Raw genomic sequence first — 18384 nt, forward strand, 5'->3', positions numbered from 1 at the left:
GTAGACCAGGCTGGCCTTGAACTCAGAAATCTGCCTGCCTCTGCCTCCCAAGTACTGGGATTAAAGGTGTGCCCCACTGCTGCAGACTGGCCTCAGTCGGGCCCCCTCAATCCACGGGAGAAATCAGGGTTCCAGTTACAGGTGGGCAGGGAGTCGGCAAGAAGGGGGTGACAAACAGACACGGACACAGAGAGAGTGTGTATCTGAATGTAATTTGTCAACGTGAGCATCAGTCTTATATATTACAGAAAACAGAGATGTGAGGCCATCCAAGGTACATTGAAGTTATCTGATGCAAAACAGAAGAATGCATACTAAAAGAGGGATAAAACCCAGGGCCTCACACATCCCTAAGCATGCACTCTACCCCTGAGCTGCCCCAGTGCTCCGTTTCTGATGACTTAACTATCTTCACATGTACCGGACCTCTGCTGTGAGCCAGGCCTTTTGCAGGACCCTGTCACGTGTCCCAGTCAGGGAAACTGAGGCTTAGAGGAAGACACGGAGTACCTTAAGGATCTGACTGTTGCTTGTCGACTGTGCTGCGCCCCATTGCTGCCCCAGCCATCATGACTCCCAGACAGACAGAGAAGAGCAGAGAAAGGACCCAGAGAAGCAAGAGTTCAGAAATCAGACTTTGCATCAAATGCCACCCAGACCTTCGACTGATGCTTTCTCTCCTCAGGATGTTAAAAGTAGCTCTGTTCCAACCCTAGTGGAAACCACACGCTGAGCAGGAAGCAGCGGTTTGAAAACTGGAAAGAGAATCGACAAAGGCTAAGGGCAAGCAGAGGTCTAACCCAGGTGGGGCCTGGGTTGAGGCTAGGTGCCTCCTGTATGACTCACGAACCTCTGACGGTTCCACAGATCAGCATGGCTCTTCAGGTGGAGGTGACTGGGCTAGTAGGAAGGTTTTTTGGCCTTCATGTTTTTGTAATGAAAATGTTCCTTCCTCCCCTTCCCCTCTTCCCACAACAGTCCTGTACTAGTTTGATTTTTTAATCAATTCTTTTTTTTAAAAGATTGATTTGTTATGTATACAAAGTTCTGTATGCGTGTATACCTGCACACCAGAAGACAGCACAAAGATCTCATTACAGATGATTGTGAGCCACCATGTGGTTGCTGGGGAACTGAACTCAGGACCTCTGGAAGAACAGTCAGTGCTCTTAACCTCTGAGCCATTTCTCCAGCCCCAATTCTTCTTCTTCTTCTTCTTCTTCTTCTTCTTCTTCTTCTTCTTCTTCTTCTTCTTCTTCTTCTCCTCCTCCTCCTCCTCCTCCTCCTCCTCCTCCCCCTTCTCCTTCTCTTTCTTCTTCTCCTCCTCCTCCTCCTCCTCTTATTTATTTATACTTTTTTTTTTTTGGACAGGGTTTTTCTTTGTAGCCCCGGATGTCCTGGTATTCACTTTGTAGATCAGACTGGTCCCAACTCATGTAGCTCTGCCTACCTCTGCATCCTGAATAATGGGATTAAAAGGCAGGCACCACCACCACCACCAGGCTTTAATCAATGTTTAACCCTTTGTTGTTCTGATTACACAAATGTTGTTCAGTGCTGAGCTAAATGGCAATTATGTTTTTGTGTACAACTTTCTGCTTTTCCTCCAGAGTTGGTAATTGCTTTTTTTTTTTTTTCTCAACTTCTTCTGACTCAGAGCCACATTTCCCTCAACTTCCAGGCAAGTTTGTAAAATGATTCTCAGAAAAGGCCCATGTAGTCCAGCCTGTCAGTCAGTCCCTCTGAGGAGAGCTAGGGATTTGAGTTTCGCCTATGAGGGTTTATTCCTATGAGGGCCAAAGTCCTGCAGCAATTAAATACTGTTATTAGCAACAGGTGATCCCACAGGCCTTCTCCGAGGGACCTAGCAGCCACTGTGTCAGCACCTGTCACCACCAGATGCGCTGGGTGTGTGCTTCAGATAAAAGGGCCCCCGGACACCCCAGATCCCTCTCTCTGGGTGTGTGTGTGTGTGTCCCCGTCACCGTCCTCTCTGCCTTCTCTCATATGTCTCTCTCTCTGTCTGCCTGTCTGCCTCTATCCACCTCCCCTCCCCACTCCCTCCCCTTCGACCGTGTCCCCTCTACTCTCCTCCCCCACCTAATAAACCTCTTACACTACATCTGTTGCATGAACCCACCAAAGGTACCCCACCCTTCGTACATCTGTTGCATGAACCCACCAAAGGTACCCCACCCTTCGTTCGCATTTTTATCCTATTGACTGTAACATCTTTTGGTGACTCAAGGAAGCAAGAAATTTGGCTTCTTCAGCTCCTTCCCACAAAGAGGAAGACAAAGGAGTAAGAGACTTGTCTTAGGGGAAGTGGTTGGGTGAGGAGCCATTGAGGTCAGGACTGGGGGAGGGAGGGACCATGGGAACAGCCCAGTTTCTTTCCCTCCATTCTGCGCTCCATCCTGTCCTGCGCTCACACCTGCCTGCCCTGCATTGGGAGGGCTAGGATCCCCTTGTGCCTGCTTGTGTGGTTCAAAAGTACCAAGTAAGAGCCCAGCACCCTGCACATTGCCCACAGGTTTCCGGTGCCACATCTCCCACGGCAGCTCTCGCCTACCCCTCCTCTTACCTCCTCCTGGTGCCAGAAACACCTCCCGCCCCTGGCTCACCGCAGAGGGGGGCCAATGCTAAATCTATGCTGCAAAAGGAAGTCTCTCAGGGGAAGGAGTCGAAAAGGACGGGGGCAGGGCACCAAAATACCAGAGTTGGGTCAGAGGGAAATTTGAACGGGTCGGGTGGGAGGGGCAGGGAGGCCCAGGGTTGCGGGCAGTCTGTGAGCAGTTTCTGAGCGTATTAAAAAGACAAAGTGCATCCTGCCTCAGTTCTTCCTCCTGCCTCTCTCTACTGGCACCTAGCCCCAGCGTGAGCAGGCTGGCCCTTGTTGGTACCGACAAGCAGTTCCCATCCATCGCTGACCTCTCCGATTGATCCTCTGGCATCCTCTCAGTATTAAGCGCAGCACCACTTCCCAGAATCCCAATTATCCCCAAGAGCCGCTAGCTTCTTAGTGGTAACTGGGATGGGGTGGGGTGGGGTATGGTAGTGCTTGGATGGGAAGAGAAAAAGATTGCACATGCGCGAGCACATGCAAGTGAGCATGCGCATGTACTTGTGCACGGGAACACACACACACACTAATAAGTCTTCCCACCCTCTTCTGTCTTTTTTTTTTTTAAGTCAAAATCTGACATAGCCAAGGATGGTCTTGTATTTCTGACCCCGCTGCCTTCATCTTCCAAATCTTGGGATTACAGGCTGGGGATTGAACCCAAAGCTTCATGGATGCTAGACAAGCACTCTACCCACGGATCTATGGCCCAGGACTCTTTCTCCTGTCTTGCTTCTGCTAACTTTGTTCCACCAGGCCTGGGTGATGTTCTGTGTTCCCACTCACTCTGTGTCCTGACAGGCTGCTGACCTGCTGGCCTCTTTTTTTTTTTTTTTTTTTTTTTTTTTGGTTTTTCGAGACAGGGTTTCTCTCTGTAGCCTTGGCTGTCCTGGAACTCACTTTGTAGACCAGGCTGNAGCCCTGGCTGTCCTGGAACTCACTTTGTAGACCAGGCTGGCCTCGAACTCAGAAATCCGCCTGCCTCTGCCTCCCGAGTGCTGGGATTAAAGGCGTGGGCCACCACGCCCGGCTCCTGCTGGACTCTTAACACAACTCAGTATTCTATAGGGCCAACTGCTTGGTCTCTGTACTAAAGAGAGGCCTCTCCTAACCCTCAGGGTCTTAGACTCCTACCTGTGAAAGTGAAAGAGACACATATGACCCAAAAGGGGAAGCCAGCCAGCTCCCAGAACTCAACTCCAGCTCCACCCACCCCTCCAGCCTCGGCCTGGCTCCTGCTGTAGTTCAGGAAAAAAGCAAAGGCACAGTGTTGTCTCTCGGTACTTCTGTAGGAAGGAAGCACACTCCTGCTCTCTGGCACCACCTGCCCTCCCAACTTGGACCAAATACAACCCAAAATTCAGTGGCTTGCCTTCTCTCAGCGGGCTGTCTCTGGCCTCTACTTGCTCACTGTGATGTGAGAGGCTGGTAGCTTCCTGCTCCTCCCATACCTCTTTCCTCTAGGCAGGGGCATGTCTGGCATTTTAGATGAATTGCTTTCTGTACTTGCCAGAATGTCACATAGAAAAATGTGACTGGGCTTTGGTTTCCAGCTTTGGGGGCAGGCTGTCCATTAGAGATACAGATGAGTATTGTATGTGGGGTCTACAGAAGTCAGGTGACATGGAGTCTCCAGCACCTGTCCTAGTGTATCCCTGCACTGAAGCTCTGCAGGAAGACAGAAGGGAAGGTGGGGGAAGGAAGGAGGAGGTGAAAGTGTGCATCGATACACACATACCACACACATACACATAATACACACCACACACATTCACACACACACACATATGCCATACACCACACACACATACATACACACACCACACATACACTACATACACACACACACCACACACATACACACCACACACCACACATACACATACAGGCCACACTACACACACACACACACCAACACAACTGACCATCAAGGCAGGGGGGTGTCTCCCCTGCTGGGTCATTATGGCTGTGCTCCATGCATGTCCTGTTCCCTGTGATCCTGCCTGGCCATCCATACTAGGTTCTCAAGGTCAAGTTGAGCCTTATTCCTCACCCAGCTGCTGCAGGTTCCCAGCTGCTGCAGGTTTGCCTCAGTGGCCCCTGCCAGCACCCGGATCTGCCAAGACAAGCTTCCCTTTTCTTTAAGTCCCCTCCTGTTTTCTGATGGTTTTCTCCTGTTTCCCATCTTTCTTTCCTCCCTTTCCCCCTTTCCGCTGTGAATATTTGAACTGCCCCATTCTGGTTCAGGAATTGGTCTCTTGACAGTTTTTGTATAGATGCGATGGTAATGTTTGCTGTCAAGTTGACCACTTTTAAAATCACCTTGAAGATAGACTTATGGGTGTATGAGTTACTTTTGTTGCTGTGATAAAACACCATAACCAAGGCAATTTGTAGGAGGAAAATTTGCGATTTGTACTGGCTGGGTCAGTTAGTGTGTCAACTTGACAGAAGCTAGAGCCATCAGAGAGGAAGGAGCCTCAGTTCAGAAAATGCCTCCATGAGATCCAGCCGTAGAGAATTTTTTTCAATTAGTGATCAAGGGTGGGAGGGCCCAAACTGTGGTAGGTGGAGCCACCCGTAGGCTGGTGATCCTGGGTTCTATAAGAAAGCAGGCTGAGCAAGCCAGTAAGCCGCACCCCTCCATGGCCTCTGCATCAACTCCTGCCTCCAGGTTCCTGCCCTGTGAGTTCCTGACCAACGATAAACTATGATCTTGAAGTGTAAGCTGAATAAACCCTTTCCTCCCCAACTTGCTTTTTGGTCATGGTGCTTCACTGCAGCAATAGTAACCCTAACTAAGACACAGTTCTGGAGAGAGATTTTACCCATGCTGGAGAGACATGGGGACATGAGCCTGGAGCAAGAAGCTGAGAAGTCACATCTCTGATGGCAGCCCAGCCACTAGGCTGGAAAGTTCAAGGTTGGGGGCAGGGTATGCCAGGTAGGGACTAAGGGATGCTGGGAGAACTGGAAGCCAGGTCTGCTTTGATGTGTAAAATACACACCTCAGCCCCTTGTTCAGGGGGTCTGCAACCAAACAGTGTCCACTGCAAGCACAGTGCAGAGAGAGTGAACTGAAAAGAGAACAAGGCTATCAACCCTCACACTCCACCTCCAGTGATGCACTTTCTCCAGTAGGGCCCAACCTCCTAAAGGTTCTATAACCTCCCAAAACAGTGCAGCTTACAAGAACCAACTGTTCGTGTACGATGCGAGGGGGTGGGGAGCACAAAGGGAGGCACACTTCACTCAAATCACCGGAGCATGTCTGCGGGGTATGAAAAGCCTAAACTATTTCTAAATTGTGTCAAGTTTTTCTACAAAATCATATCACTAGTTTGCAAATTTGATCACTGTGTGCATTGCACATGTGTATGTGTGTGTGTCTGATTTATTTCACTTAACATAATGATCTCTACCCTCATCAATGTTCCTGTAAACATCAGGATCCTATTCTTTTTCGTGGCAGTTACCCAGTGGCTAGTTCTATTCGTGGGTTTCTGAGGAAGTTCCATCTGGTTCTCCACAATGGATGGACATGCTAATTGGCACCCCTACCAAAAGTTCATAGTGTTAGCAATCAGGCATTACGACTGCCTGCCCTGGGGACCTAGTGACAGCGGGATATGTCATCGCTAGGTGCCAAGATGTGACACATTCCCACTGTCTCCCACATCAGTCTCCCACATCCCTCCTACTCCCCATCCATGCCTCCCCCACTCTCCACTCATGTGCCAGTCCCTCCTCATTCTCTTCCTCCCACCACCCTGGTCCAGACGCAGTGGCCTCTGCACATCCCTCCCCAGAAAGCCTCCCACATGAGAGCTGTTGCATGGTATGACTCTATGGCATCCATTGCTTAGCTCAGGACACATAGGCATCCCCCTGCCCCATACCCTCACTGCGTCTGCCTTTCTTTGTCCAGTAATGGCCATGCTGGGGTGAGAGGTCATCTCTCATGGCTTTGATTTGCATTTCCCCTAAGAACTAAAGTTGTTTAGTATTTTTTATATTTGTTGGCTACTTATACATATATTTCCGAGAAACACATGATCAGATCATTTGCATAGAGTTAAAATGGGCTTATTTCTCCTTTTGGCTGCCTGAGAAGAATCTCACCATTGTGCTTTTTAAAAAGGTTTGTTTTTCTAAATCATGTGTGCATATGCTTGAGGAGGCCAGAAAGGGGCTTTAGCTCCCCTGAAGCTGGAGTTACAGATGGTTGTGAGCCGCCTGGTGTGGGTACTGAGAACCAAACTGCAGTCCAGACACACTAGGATTCTTTTTCTCCTCCTCTTCCTCCTCTTGTTCGTTTTTTTGTTTTTTGAGACAAGGTTTTCCTGTATAGCCCTGGCTGTCCTAGAGCCGCTTTGTAAGCCATGTTGGCCTCAGACTCACCGAGATCCACCTGCCCCTGCCTCCTAAGTGCTGGGATTAACAATGTGCACCACCCTAGTGCTCTCAGTCTTGAGATGCACCCTGTGGCTAACGTTCTCATCCAGTCCTTCCTACAGGCACGGGATGCTTCTCATTCTGTCGGGTGGGTCTCCAGCTTGGCGGAGCTCTGGGCATCTCCTTTCGTGGTCTCCTTAGTAGTTAATTTTGACTTCCTTGAGATTTCTGTATCTTGGACTGAATTGAGACTTGCTTTGTACCCTCAGTGAGTGATCCCAACGTGTTTTGACATCACGGCACGGTGTGGAAAGTTAGAATATTCGTTCAAGCATTTCACAACATTCTATTTGGCCTGTCTGCTTCTGTGTTACACTTGCAGTGGTTAATTTAAACTAAGAGATGACCCTTAGAGAATTAATGAGACACTCCTTTGGGTACTTCTGTGAAGGTGTTTGTAGAGAGGGTTAACAGAAAACCCATCTTGAAGGTGATCAGAACCATCCCATAGGCTGAGGCAGGGATGGGGGAGAGAATCCAACACCCTCTTCTGACCCCCAGGGGCACCCACACAGACATACACACAAACACTTAAAAAAAAAAAAAGTTCTCCGGGTGTGGTGGCGCATGCCTTTAATCCCAGCACTTGGAAGGCAGAGGCAGGCAGATTTCTGAGTTCGAGGCCAGCCTGGTCTACAAAGTGAGTTCCAGGACAGCCAGGGATACACAGAGAAACCCTGTCTCGAAAAAACCAAAACAACAACAATAACAACCCCCCCCCCAAAAAAGGTGGGCATGATGGTGCACACCTTTAATCCCAGCACTCAGGAGGCAGAGGCAGAAAGATCTCTGTGGGTTTGAAGCTAGCCTGGTCTTTCAGGGCAGCCAGAGGTCCCGTCTCAAAACAAAAATGATAAAAATTAATTAATTAATTAAAATTTAAAGTGTTAATTCCAAAATAATATTTTTAATTAAACTTTTTTTTTAAAGAAAGGAAAACCTGAACCCCTACTGAGCTCCAAGACACACCACAGACTTCCCCACCAGGATGGCCTGTATCCCAGGTGATGAATCCTCCCTCCCTTAAAGTTCTTCTTGTAAGGTTTGGTTTCTGTGATAAGAAGTCCCACTGATACCACACTACACGTGTCTGCAGGTCTGTGGCTCCATCAGTTTGCTCCAGTCTCAGCTTTCCTTTTGAGTGTATTGAAAAGTGATCAAGGTTGTGGTGTCTTTGTGAGTGCTGTGGCATATGCCCACATTTGTCTGTTTGTGAGGGAGCCGGCTTGTGCATGCATGTTCCCATGGAAGCCATGGGTCTTCCTCAATTGCCCTCTGCCTCATTTTTTGAGACAGGATCTCTTTGCTGAGCTCGGAGCTCACTGATGAGCTAGATTGGTTGACCAGTGAGCATCAAAGATCCAAGAGGACAATAGTCCATATCTCCAGCTCTGGAGTACCAGGCACACACAGCCACACCCACCTTTACGCATGCCCGATGGGGTGCTGAGCTCATGTCATCAAGTTTGTGTTGCAAGCACTTTATTGAGCTGTCTCCCTGGCTTCTGAACTAGCCTTTCTGATATTTGGTGGTGTTCGTTAGTATTTTCTACAAGTATGTGCAGGTCTTTCATTCTTGACTTTTGTCCCCCGTCCCCTGTCCTTTTTGAGCTAGGATCTTACAGTTCTGCCTGGCTGGTCTTGACTTCACAGCGGTCCTCCTTTTTAAAAAAAAAAAAAAAAGATGTATTTGTTTGTTATATGTACATGAGTACACTGTAGCTATCTTCAGACATACCAGAAGAGGTCATCGGATCCAATTACAGATTGTTGTGAGCCACCATGTGGTTGCTGGGATTTGAACTCAGGATCTCTGGAAGAGCAGTCAGTGCTCTTAACCACTGAGCCAGTGGTCCTCCCGTATCAGCCTCCTACATTCTGGTATTACAAGTGTGAACCGATACACCCGCTTTCTGACGATGTTCTTTCAACAGTTGGCATCTTTTGCACGTTTTTTTCAACTGTGAGAAGATATAGAAAATATGCATAAAGGTTCAGGGCTATACCTTCTTGTAACCCTCTCAACCATTATCACCAGGATGTCCTGTGTAGCTGATGTCCCCACTCCACAGCTTTTATCCTCCCGTAACTATGTCTTTAAAAATTCTACCAAACATACTACACGAAGAAAGAGTAGCACATGAACACCCAGGTCTTCAGCCAACCTCCCCCTTGACCCCCCCCAGCCCCCCACTGTGGTCACCTCCTGGCCTCTGTCTTGTATCCGCACCCACCTCCAACCCCCATCCTGATTACAAGGAAGAAAATCTGCCATGTTTTTCTACCATTTGCGAGCATTTCGACATGTAACTCTAAAGATGCGGGTAGTGGGATGTAACCATGAAACATTGCTGCGGAAAGAATTAACTGTTTTCTCAGCAAGGCTGACATCTCAAATCTTATGCTAACGGTTCCCAGCTCCCTTCGGTGTCTCTCTTTCTGCCCTCTCTAGTTTTGCAACTACTCAGGTGGGGTTTTGTTCACCACTAACTTTGTGATTGAGTTTCTACAGTGTTACTTAACACATCCCTCCATGCCCCACTCTGCCCCATGTTTGCCCAGGACCTTCCCCTGCCTCCTTCTTCCCATTGGCCTGCTTCCTCGAGTGGGCTACCACCTCAGCCCATCCACTTGTAGCTGGGTTCTTCTCCCAGACTGAGAGCCCACACAATCAGCCTCTGTTTCCGCCTGCTGGTCCATGAACCCCTACCCCTTCTTGACATGTGAGAGAGCCCCTCGATGCTATCAATGGCTGCTGCTTCCAACAGTAGCCCCTCCACTCTTGCCGTAAAAGCTTGTCATCACCTACAAGCCCCTCCCTCTCTCAGTGTCTCTTCTCTAACGTCCCACGTGTAAAGGGGCTGAGGTGATACCCACATGTGGGCCAATCAGCCATATGTCACTCAACTTCCTCCTGGGCGCTGACTTAGAACAGGAAGTGTCAGGCGGGGGGGCCTCAGCAGCTGTGTTCTTTAGACACAACCACACAGCCAGCTGGCAAGAAGTAGGCAAAGACATCTCCAGTCAGATTCTCGGAGTGGAGGCTTCCTGGGACTGAGAGGGGGTGAGTGCAGGGCTCCTGTGTTCAGGTAGCTCTTATGGGAAACACCTCAGAAGTGGGCTCTTCCGGTGGAATTTCTCTTTATGACTCCAGCCCGACAGTCACTGGTGGCCTTTCCCCATCTCCCACCTTGCCTATCTGTCAAAAAACGGTCTTGTACATGTGGCTTCTGGCTATTCAGACTCTCCTGACTGATGTCCAGGGATGGGAGGCCTGGTACCACAGCTGAGCAGAGTCTCAGGAGTTCTGGGAACATCTGTAACTGTGAGTTAGCAGGCAGCCGACTGTGTTGATTCTCTCTCTGTGATAGTCGTGGATGCCCGGGGCTGAGGAAGGTCAGCTATGATGGGGGGTAGGGGGTGGCGGTGGCTGGGACAGATTGTGGGAGGGAAGGGGTCACATACTGACACCCACCTACTATGAATGGAAGTAGATACTTATGGTCATGGAAGTGGGTGTCAGATTGGAGGTAATGAGCAAGAAAGGAGCTGCTGAGATGTCCATTGTCCCCACCTGCTTTATAATGGCGTGTGGGGAGTGTGTATGTGTGTGGGGGGTGATTCTCAGTCTACCCTGCAAGTCGCTGGAACCTGGGCTCCAAAATGCCCAGCCCAGCCTACAGCATAGCAGATAATAAGGAAGCCCTCTATCCAAGAATCCCACCCACATACAGTAGTGGCCAGGCCTGGGGCCAGCAACCACAGGGTCATATCCCAGATAGGAAGAAGGTGTCAGGTGACAGACACCCTTTCCACACCCACCAGTGAGTGAGCAGATGAGAGATTGTTGATAGCTGCCATAAGCAGGAGTAAAATGAGCAAGTCCTGAGGGTTAGTTAGGGCTGGAGAGGCCCAAGTTTCCTATCTCCTCCTTTCTCCAACATTTCTCTGTTGACATAGTGGACACAGTCTTGCCGCAGGCATGCATTATGCTGGGGTGAATTGTGTTCACTGCGATTGTGGAGGAACCATGCAATCATCCTTTGCAGGAAGTGCTGCAGGGGGCCGGGGGCTATCTTTGATACACAGCTTGGGAGGAAGCCTTCTGCTCTCTGTGGAGAAAGGGTGTGAACTGGGGAGGCTGCTGAACTCTGGGGAAATGAGAGGGTGGGCTGACTGGCGCTGCAAACTCCAAATGTCTGCAGTCAATAATGACTGAAAACTCCCGTCAAAACTCACTCCCATGAGGAGTGAGCCCTGGAGACAACTGAGGCTCCCGCTAGCTACAATCTATCATCTCGCAGGTGCAGGTGACTCTCTGCAGGTGGTAGGGCTGGGGGTAGGGGTGTGGGGTGTTGAATGTGTGTGTATGTGGAGCTACACGGAGCCCCGGTGGGGTGACTCTGTAGGGAGGTGCAGGTTCTGAGTCAGCCACTTTATTCACATCTCTCCCACTTTGGACACGAGTCAAACCTGCCTGAGGTTCCCAAATGCTTCCAAGTGCACTCGGTCATCCAGAGGTTACATACAGTTCAAGCCTTGGGGGGAAAAACAGCTCAGGGCATCCTCTGCCTGGCTGTTGGACAACCTTAGGGGATGTTCAAGAGATAACCCCAGGCAGCCAACCCAGTACTGGCTGGCTCCATTCTGTTGCATAAAGGGAACCTCAAAGGGAAGTGTTGGTTTCCTCCCTCACCCCACATGCCTGAGGTCCTGTGGATCACTCTCCGTGACATTTCTATAGTGGGAGATGGTAGCCAGGCTGAGACAGGTGGCCCAGGTAAGCCAAGTGATTAGAGCCCTATGACTGCCAAGTGCTGCTGTCTCCCTAAAGCAGATATCTCTGCTGCCAGAGGTCCAGGCTGTTACAGGCTATTTGATCACACTGTGAACCCCAAGATTGCATTATTTACCAAAGGGGAAAAAGGGGTTTCTATTTGTGGTGTGGCCCGTTAGCACATGTTGTTAATCCCTCTGAGTGGAATACAGACACACCCTTAGTACCCACCTTTGCTCCCAAACAATGAAGGTAAAGTTAATTTGTAGAAGGAAGTAGCCATGTTTGAAAGTGGTATCTAATTGAGTGGCAGACAAAGTGACGAATCAGAGAAAGATTTGACTGAATAGGATATGCCCAACTCTCACTAGAAGAGAGAGGAAAGAGAAGCTACTTAGAGAGAGAAAGAGGGGAGGGGGAAGTAGGAAGAGGAGGAGGGGGAAGAGGCAGTTTTTAGTGGGAGAGTTGTACAGACACAGGTAAAGACAGAATGAACCAGAGAATGAGAAGGAGCCAGAAGATCAAAACAGATTGCTAGAGTTAGTTTGAGGCCAAACAGAGCAATTCAGAAGAAAATGAGAGAGGTCAGATTAAATCAGTCAACCCAGAGAGGAGTTTGAGCCAGAACAGCTGAGTTGAATCAGCCAGAATTGAGAAAGAACTAGGAAGGGGTAAGTTTATTCAACAGCAAGTCTCAGAGGCTGAAAACATCCTAGGCCTAGATTAGATTATATGAAGGCTAGAAGCATCCAGGACTAGGCCTAGGTTAGCAGACTGACGCAGTAAGCCTCTGAGACAACAATTACATCAGGCAAATAAAAGTTACATTTATACCAGGCCTTGCCTCTGCATGTGGATTTTGCAAATAGTCTGATAGGATTTGCTTAAAACTTTAAGAGGAGTGTTATAGTCCTTTATTTAGGAGCTTTTCTCATAGCAGAGCAAGCCTGTGGCACAGCCAGAGTCCTTATAAAGCAGAGGTCAGGTCACCCCTGTCATCACCCAGCAAGTGGCTCCTTGGTAAAGAGTTGGAGGATCTGCAGAGGTCAGGTCAGGTCCTGGACTATTGAGGACATGTGCCCTGACAGCTTCTCCCTCCTTGGAAAACACAGCATCTGGGCTAGTCACTGCCCCCACTCCCCCACCACCAGCATCAAGGCAGCCAACACTGTAGTAAGAAGCCAAGAGGCTGCCTTCTGCTCCGTCTTCCTGGATCCCACAAATACCCACATCCCCATGCCATCAGTCCTGAGATGGTCTGTGTAGGGTCTTAGAAGGTTGGGGTCCGACACCCCTTGGAGCTGACAGAGAAGAGACTGGCACTTTGGCTGCCTCAGAAACAACCTAAGCAGGAAGCCATACCTCAGCCTCACAATGCTATTTTGCAGCACCATCCCAACAACTTTCTGAAAGCTGGGCATTAGTTTATGGTCTAGAGGTCTCAGGGTTCTCCACAGAAATGAGCCAACGTGAGGCAGGCCCTTCAACGGATAGGATGAGGCCCAGTGAACTATGGGAGGAAAATCTACTTTGTTGAGTCTATTGACACAGAGGTTAATCTTGGAAAACGCCTGCTCAGTAATGCCCAGCTCCATATTAGAACCAGTGTTGGGGCTCTGTAGCTCAGCCACATAGACAAACAGGGCCACCTGTGCCTTCCTAGGTCTAGAAGTATCAGCTCTAGGGCGGAGCCAATGTGTACATAACTTGCTGCTGTGCCTGGCTCTGGGGCTTAGGTGACAGGCTGGGCCTCTTGGAGCAAACCCACAGACTGAGGCCAGGCATAGGTTAATAGAGACACGGGCTAACCCACCTGCTGATGTGATCTCCATTACTGTTTCTGGAGGACCACTGTCCACTTCCAGAAGCTGGCCCTGACACCCGTGGGCCTTCCATAACAGGGTTCCTACCAGTGATTCATTGAAACCAGTTATGGCCTATGTGCAAGAGACATGGACATGGGCGTGCCAGGCCTCTATGATGCTCAGATCAGGCCTGTGAGAGATGTAGGGACTTCAAGGCCTCGCCTCGATGCTGCTGCTTTTGAGGCAGAAGTCTCATATGGGCAAGGATCTCCCTGAGCTCCAGGGTCTAAGGATGCTCATGGTCAACCCCCAAGGGAAACCATCAATGGTGCCTGGGGTGCTGTTTGGAATGGTGGGAGCTTTAGAACATTCAGAAACTCAGCCAGGGTGGGGGCAAGACACAGGAAAATTAAGCCTATGAATCTCTGAGGGCAGACTGGATATCCCAGTCCATGGCCCGGAAGAGACCAGCAAGTGCTTACAGCTAGCAAAGGTCTGATGAGCATGTTCCCATAGCAGTGTGAGGTCACCATTCTTCCTCTTCCCAAGGTCACGATGGAACTCTCCTCAGGAATGTTGGCAGTGGGGACAGAAACATCAATAGCTTTGGGGACTGTAAGAGGCAATTTCCCATAGTGTGTTCACCATAGCTTTTAAGTCGGCTCTGTGCACAATTATGATACAAAGCTGGAAAATATAGACCGACAATGAAGGAGCCTGAAGGCACGGGGATGATGCTACCCACAAGACCTGGCATGTTTTGATCCATGGCTTTTTCTTTTTCCCTTCTGTTTGCTCTCACTGTGAGAATGAGTTGCTCCAGCGGCTGTCCGTGCTATGTCGCTGCTGCACCAGATCCCACAGGAAGGGCATCATGAATGTTAAAATGGCGACACTGCCTCCTTCCATTTGTAAGCTACTCCAGAAATGTCCCAGTTTTGATGGGCATCCCGCGTCCCGCGGCCTCTGTGTTCTGCCTGTTGAATGCTTCTCTGAGTTTACAGTCCACGCTTCTCTGAGAGGCTCACCTTCTGTCGCTAGCTTCTCAGATTCTTTTAGAGAGGAAACTTAGCATTTGCTGTTTACACTAGAATTAGCAGTTATCTCCGTAGAATTTATTATGCATGGAATGGTTTCTTCTAGCAGTATCTTCTTGGTTGTTTTCCTTTAGATTTTGTACACACGTTTCTTTACCATAAGGCACACAGCCTTGTATTATCTTTTTTCCCATTGTATCTTTAGTGGGTTCTGTTGAAGACAGGCTTTTAATGTAGCCCAGGTTGGCCTCAAACTCACTCAAGAGTGACCTTGAACTTCTGATCCCCTGGCCTCAATCTCTGCTTGATTTTTCTAAAACTGAGTTATACAGATTCCTCTTCATTCTGTGTGTGTGTGTGTGTTTGTATGTTTTGAGTATATTTGTTTGTGTGTGTATTTGTGTGTGTGTGTGTGTGTTTGTATGTTTTGAGTATATTTGTTTGTGTGTGTATTTGTGTGTGTGTGTGTGTGTTTGTATGTTTTGAGTATATTTGTTTGTGTGTGTATTTGTGTGTGTGTGTGTGCTATGTGTATATGTGTGTTTATATATTTATGTGTGTGTTTTATGTGTGTGCGTAATTGTTTGTATGTGTGTATTTTGTGTGTGTATGCTATGTGTGTATGTGTGTTTGTGTATTTATGTGTGTGTTTTGTGTGTGTGTGTAATTGTTTGTAAGTGTATATTTGTGTGTGTGTGTGTTTTGTGTGTATGTATGTGTGTATTTTGTGGGTTTTGTGTATATATGTATATTTGTGTGTGTATGCATTTGTGTGTGTGTGCGTTTCTTTGAGTGTTTGGGTGGAAGCCAGAAGACCTCAGCTGTCATCCTCAAGAACCACTACCTCCTTTGAAACAGTCTCTCCCTGGCCTGAGCTAACAACCAGCCCATACTGGCTGGCCAACAAGTTCCAAGGATCTATCACCTCTTTTGAAATTACAAGTCTCTCTCTCTCTCTCTCTCTCTCTCTCTCTCTCTCTCTCTCTCTCTCTCTCCCCCCCTTTCTTCTTTTCCTTTTTTTTTTTTTTTAAACAACGTGTTCTGGGATTGAAATCTGGGTCCTTATACAAGTGTTTTACCAACATTCACTCTCCCAACCACTCAACCACTCTCATTCTAATGTGACCACAGCCACAGCACCGGAGCCCTGGCTGGGCCACGCTAGATCACCGTAGACAGCAGGACGCCTCTTGTGTACTGACATGTCTGTAAGGATGCTTTGAGTTTCCCTAAGACTTGGGGCTTTTCATTGCATTGTTTTTCTGTTCATTTTAATGAATTAATTAACATATGTATTCATTTATTATTTGAGAAAGGGTCTCACTTTCTAGTTATGGCTGTCCTGGAACTCACTCTGTAGACCAGGCTGGCCTTGAGCTCACAGAGATCCTCTTGCTTCCGCCTCCCAAATGCTGGCATTAAAAGGCTTGTCCCACTACGCCCAGCTTATTGCCATGTTTTAAATGGCTTTAGAAAGGAGTCTCATCTAACTTCATTTGGCCAGTAGCCACAGCCCCCCCCCCCCAACGCCGTATCCCTGGACTCCACCAATCATAAGTACCACTGCCACCATGTCTTTCCATCACTTGTGAAGTTTTCTTCACAGGCAGGCTCTGCGGGTTTTCTGAGTTCCTAGATCAGTATCCTCCCTAGTCAGTCCTCCCTCTGCCTCTTCCCTAATCAGTGCTCTCTCTGACCCCTTTGGCTTTTTGTTCCCTGTCTGCCTGGACCCCTAGGAACCCAGCTACCCCATCCATTCCCATAGGCCCTTAGTCCTGATTAGCTTCGTCAATTTTCCACAGCAGTTAGTCAATTGAGGAACTTTCTGGATCAGACCGTCCTGTGGGTATGTCTGTGGGGTAATGTCCTGATGATTAATGGATGCAGGCGGGCCCAGCCCACAGGGTGGAGCACTAGTCTCTGGGCAGGTGGTCACGGGCTATGCAGAAAGCCCGCGTAAGCCCGTGGGAGGGTGAGCCATTAAGCAGCGCTCCTCCATTCTTTTTACTTCAAGTTCCTACTTGACATCCTGCCCTGACTTCCCTCCGTGATGACTGTGAGCTGTAAGCTGAAATAACCTTTCTTCCCCCAACTTGCTTGTGGTCAAAGTGTTTTATCACAGCAACAAAAAGGGAACCGGAACAAACCTTGTCCCTGTGCCTGCCCAGAGCTCAGAATCCTAGAGCTCGCTGCTCCCTCTATTCCTGTGGTCCCTTGTCCTCTATCCGGAGCTACTTGATCCCTGAATAGAGTTCCAACACCCTAGAGCCCATCTGCCCCTTGTGGATGTGCCAAAGGCAGAAGTGACTCCATCTTGACACTGGGCCTTGGTGAAAAAGTTCAAGGCTAGGCTGTGATTCCCTGTGATTTATTTTTTGTTTTCCTGAGACAAGGGTGGCCCTAGGACTCCATCTAGTCTCCCATAAACTACACTGAGGCTCAGCCAGTCTTTGCCTAGGCCACCCCGTGTTGTTCTTAGCCAGGAGCCTCATGTCCTCTGACTGGAGACAGGAAGCCACCCACCACCAGCCTTCTGTTACATTCACTCCACCTCTGCTGACTTTCTTACATCACCATCCGCTCTGTGTGTGTGTGTGTGTGTGTGTGTGTGTGTGTGAGAGAGAGAGAGAGAGAGAGAGAGAGAGAGAGAGAGAGAGAGAGGTTTCATGCCCCTCCAGCTGGCTTTGAACTCACTATGTAGGTGAGGGTGACTGACTTTTAACTCCTGGTCCCAAGTGCTAGGATTACAGTTGTAGGTCACCACACCCTGCCCAAATTACCTTTTGTCTCCTGTTTCCTCTTTTGCCATGTGTATTTCCTTCTTCTCGGGGACGTGTTAGGATGTGGATACTTTCCTACTACAGAACCTAGGTGCCTTATCCGTCATGAAGTGGGGTCTTTATTCGCTCCTCTGTGGAATGCCATAGTCCCCAAGGGAATCCTCAGGGAAGAACAACTCAGACCTTACAAGGTTAGGGGCCTGCTGATCTTCACCACTTCCTGGGTTGCACCAGCACTTGCCAAGCAGATGGTAGAGATCTGGGTGTCTCTGGTGCATAGTTCTGACAGCTACGGGGGCTGAGTTTCTCAGGAGGCCTCTGTATAAAGTTGCATCTCATGACTTGGTGAGGGTACGTGCCTGAAGATCCAAAAAACCCCAGTGATGTCCAGACGCTAGAGGAGACACGGCAGAGCTGCAAGGTAGCCAGGAGGACAGCATCCACCACTGGGCATTTTTGCTTACCTTTGACCTCGTGCCTGTTCTGGTGGTACAGTGAGTTCCAGGGAGCTGGGAGCTACTGTCACCAGACGGTCATTTGCTGGCTGTCAGGTTAAGTGGAGGGGGCAGCAGTTAAAGTATCAGACACTGAAATTCAAACCTGTCTTTCAGAGCGCAGGTCCCACGTGCCCTTGGCCAACAGGTCGTGCTTCAGTGATAGGGCCCTAAGAGGGAGGGTTCAGAGATGAGAAGATAAAGAAGATAGGAAATCTGAGGTCAAGAGGTCATGCACAAGCTGATGTTTGATGCCAAGTGAGTTTATTAAGAAGTACATTCGGCTGGGTGACGGTGGGGCACACCTTTGATTCCAGCACTCGGGAGGCAGAGGCAGGCGGATCTCTGAGTTTCAGGCCAGCCTGGTCTACAAAAAGAAGAAGAAGAAGAAGAACATCTTTTTTTTTTTTTTT

At 48.9% G+C, this 18384-nt stretch overlaps 1 protein-coding gene across 1 annotated transcript in view; it reads left to right on the forward strand.

Moving 5' to 3' along the window:
- Nucleotides 1-10030: 10030 nt before the first annotated feature.
- Itgb2 (integrin subunit beta 2) overlaps nt 10031-18384 on the forward strand; it is a 36655-nt gene continuing 28301 nt past the window's right edge. The window contains exon 1 of the mRNA XM_021174344.1: nt 10031-10142. The gene's annotated coding sequence lies outside the window, so the exon portion shown is untranslated. The remainder of the gene's footprint in view (nt 10143-18384) is intronic.

Source organism: Mus caroli, chromosome 10, assembly GCF_900094665.2.
Source record: "Mus caroli chromosome 10, CAROLI_EIJ_v1.1, whole genome shotgun sequence".
Lineage (NCBI taxonomy): Eukaryota > Metazoa > Chordata > Mammalia > Rodentia > Muridae > Mus > Mus caroli.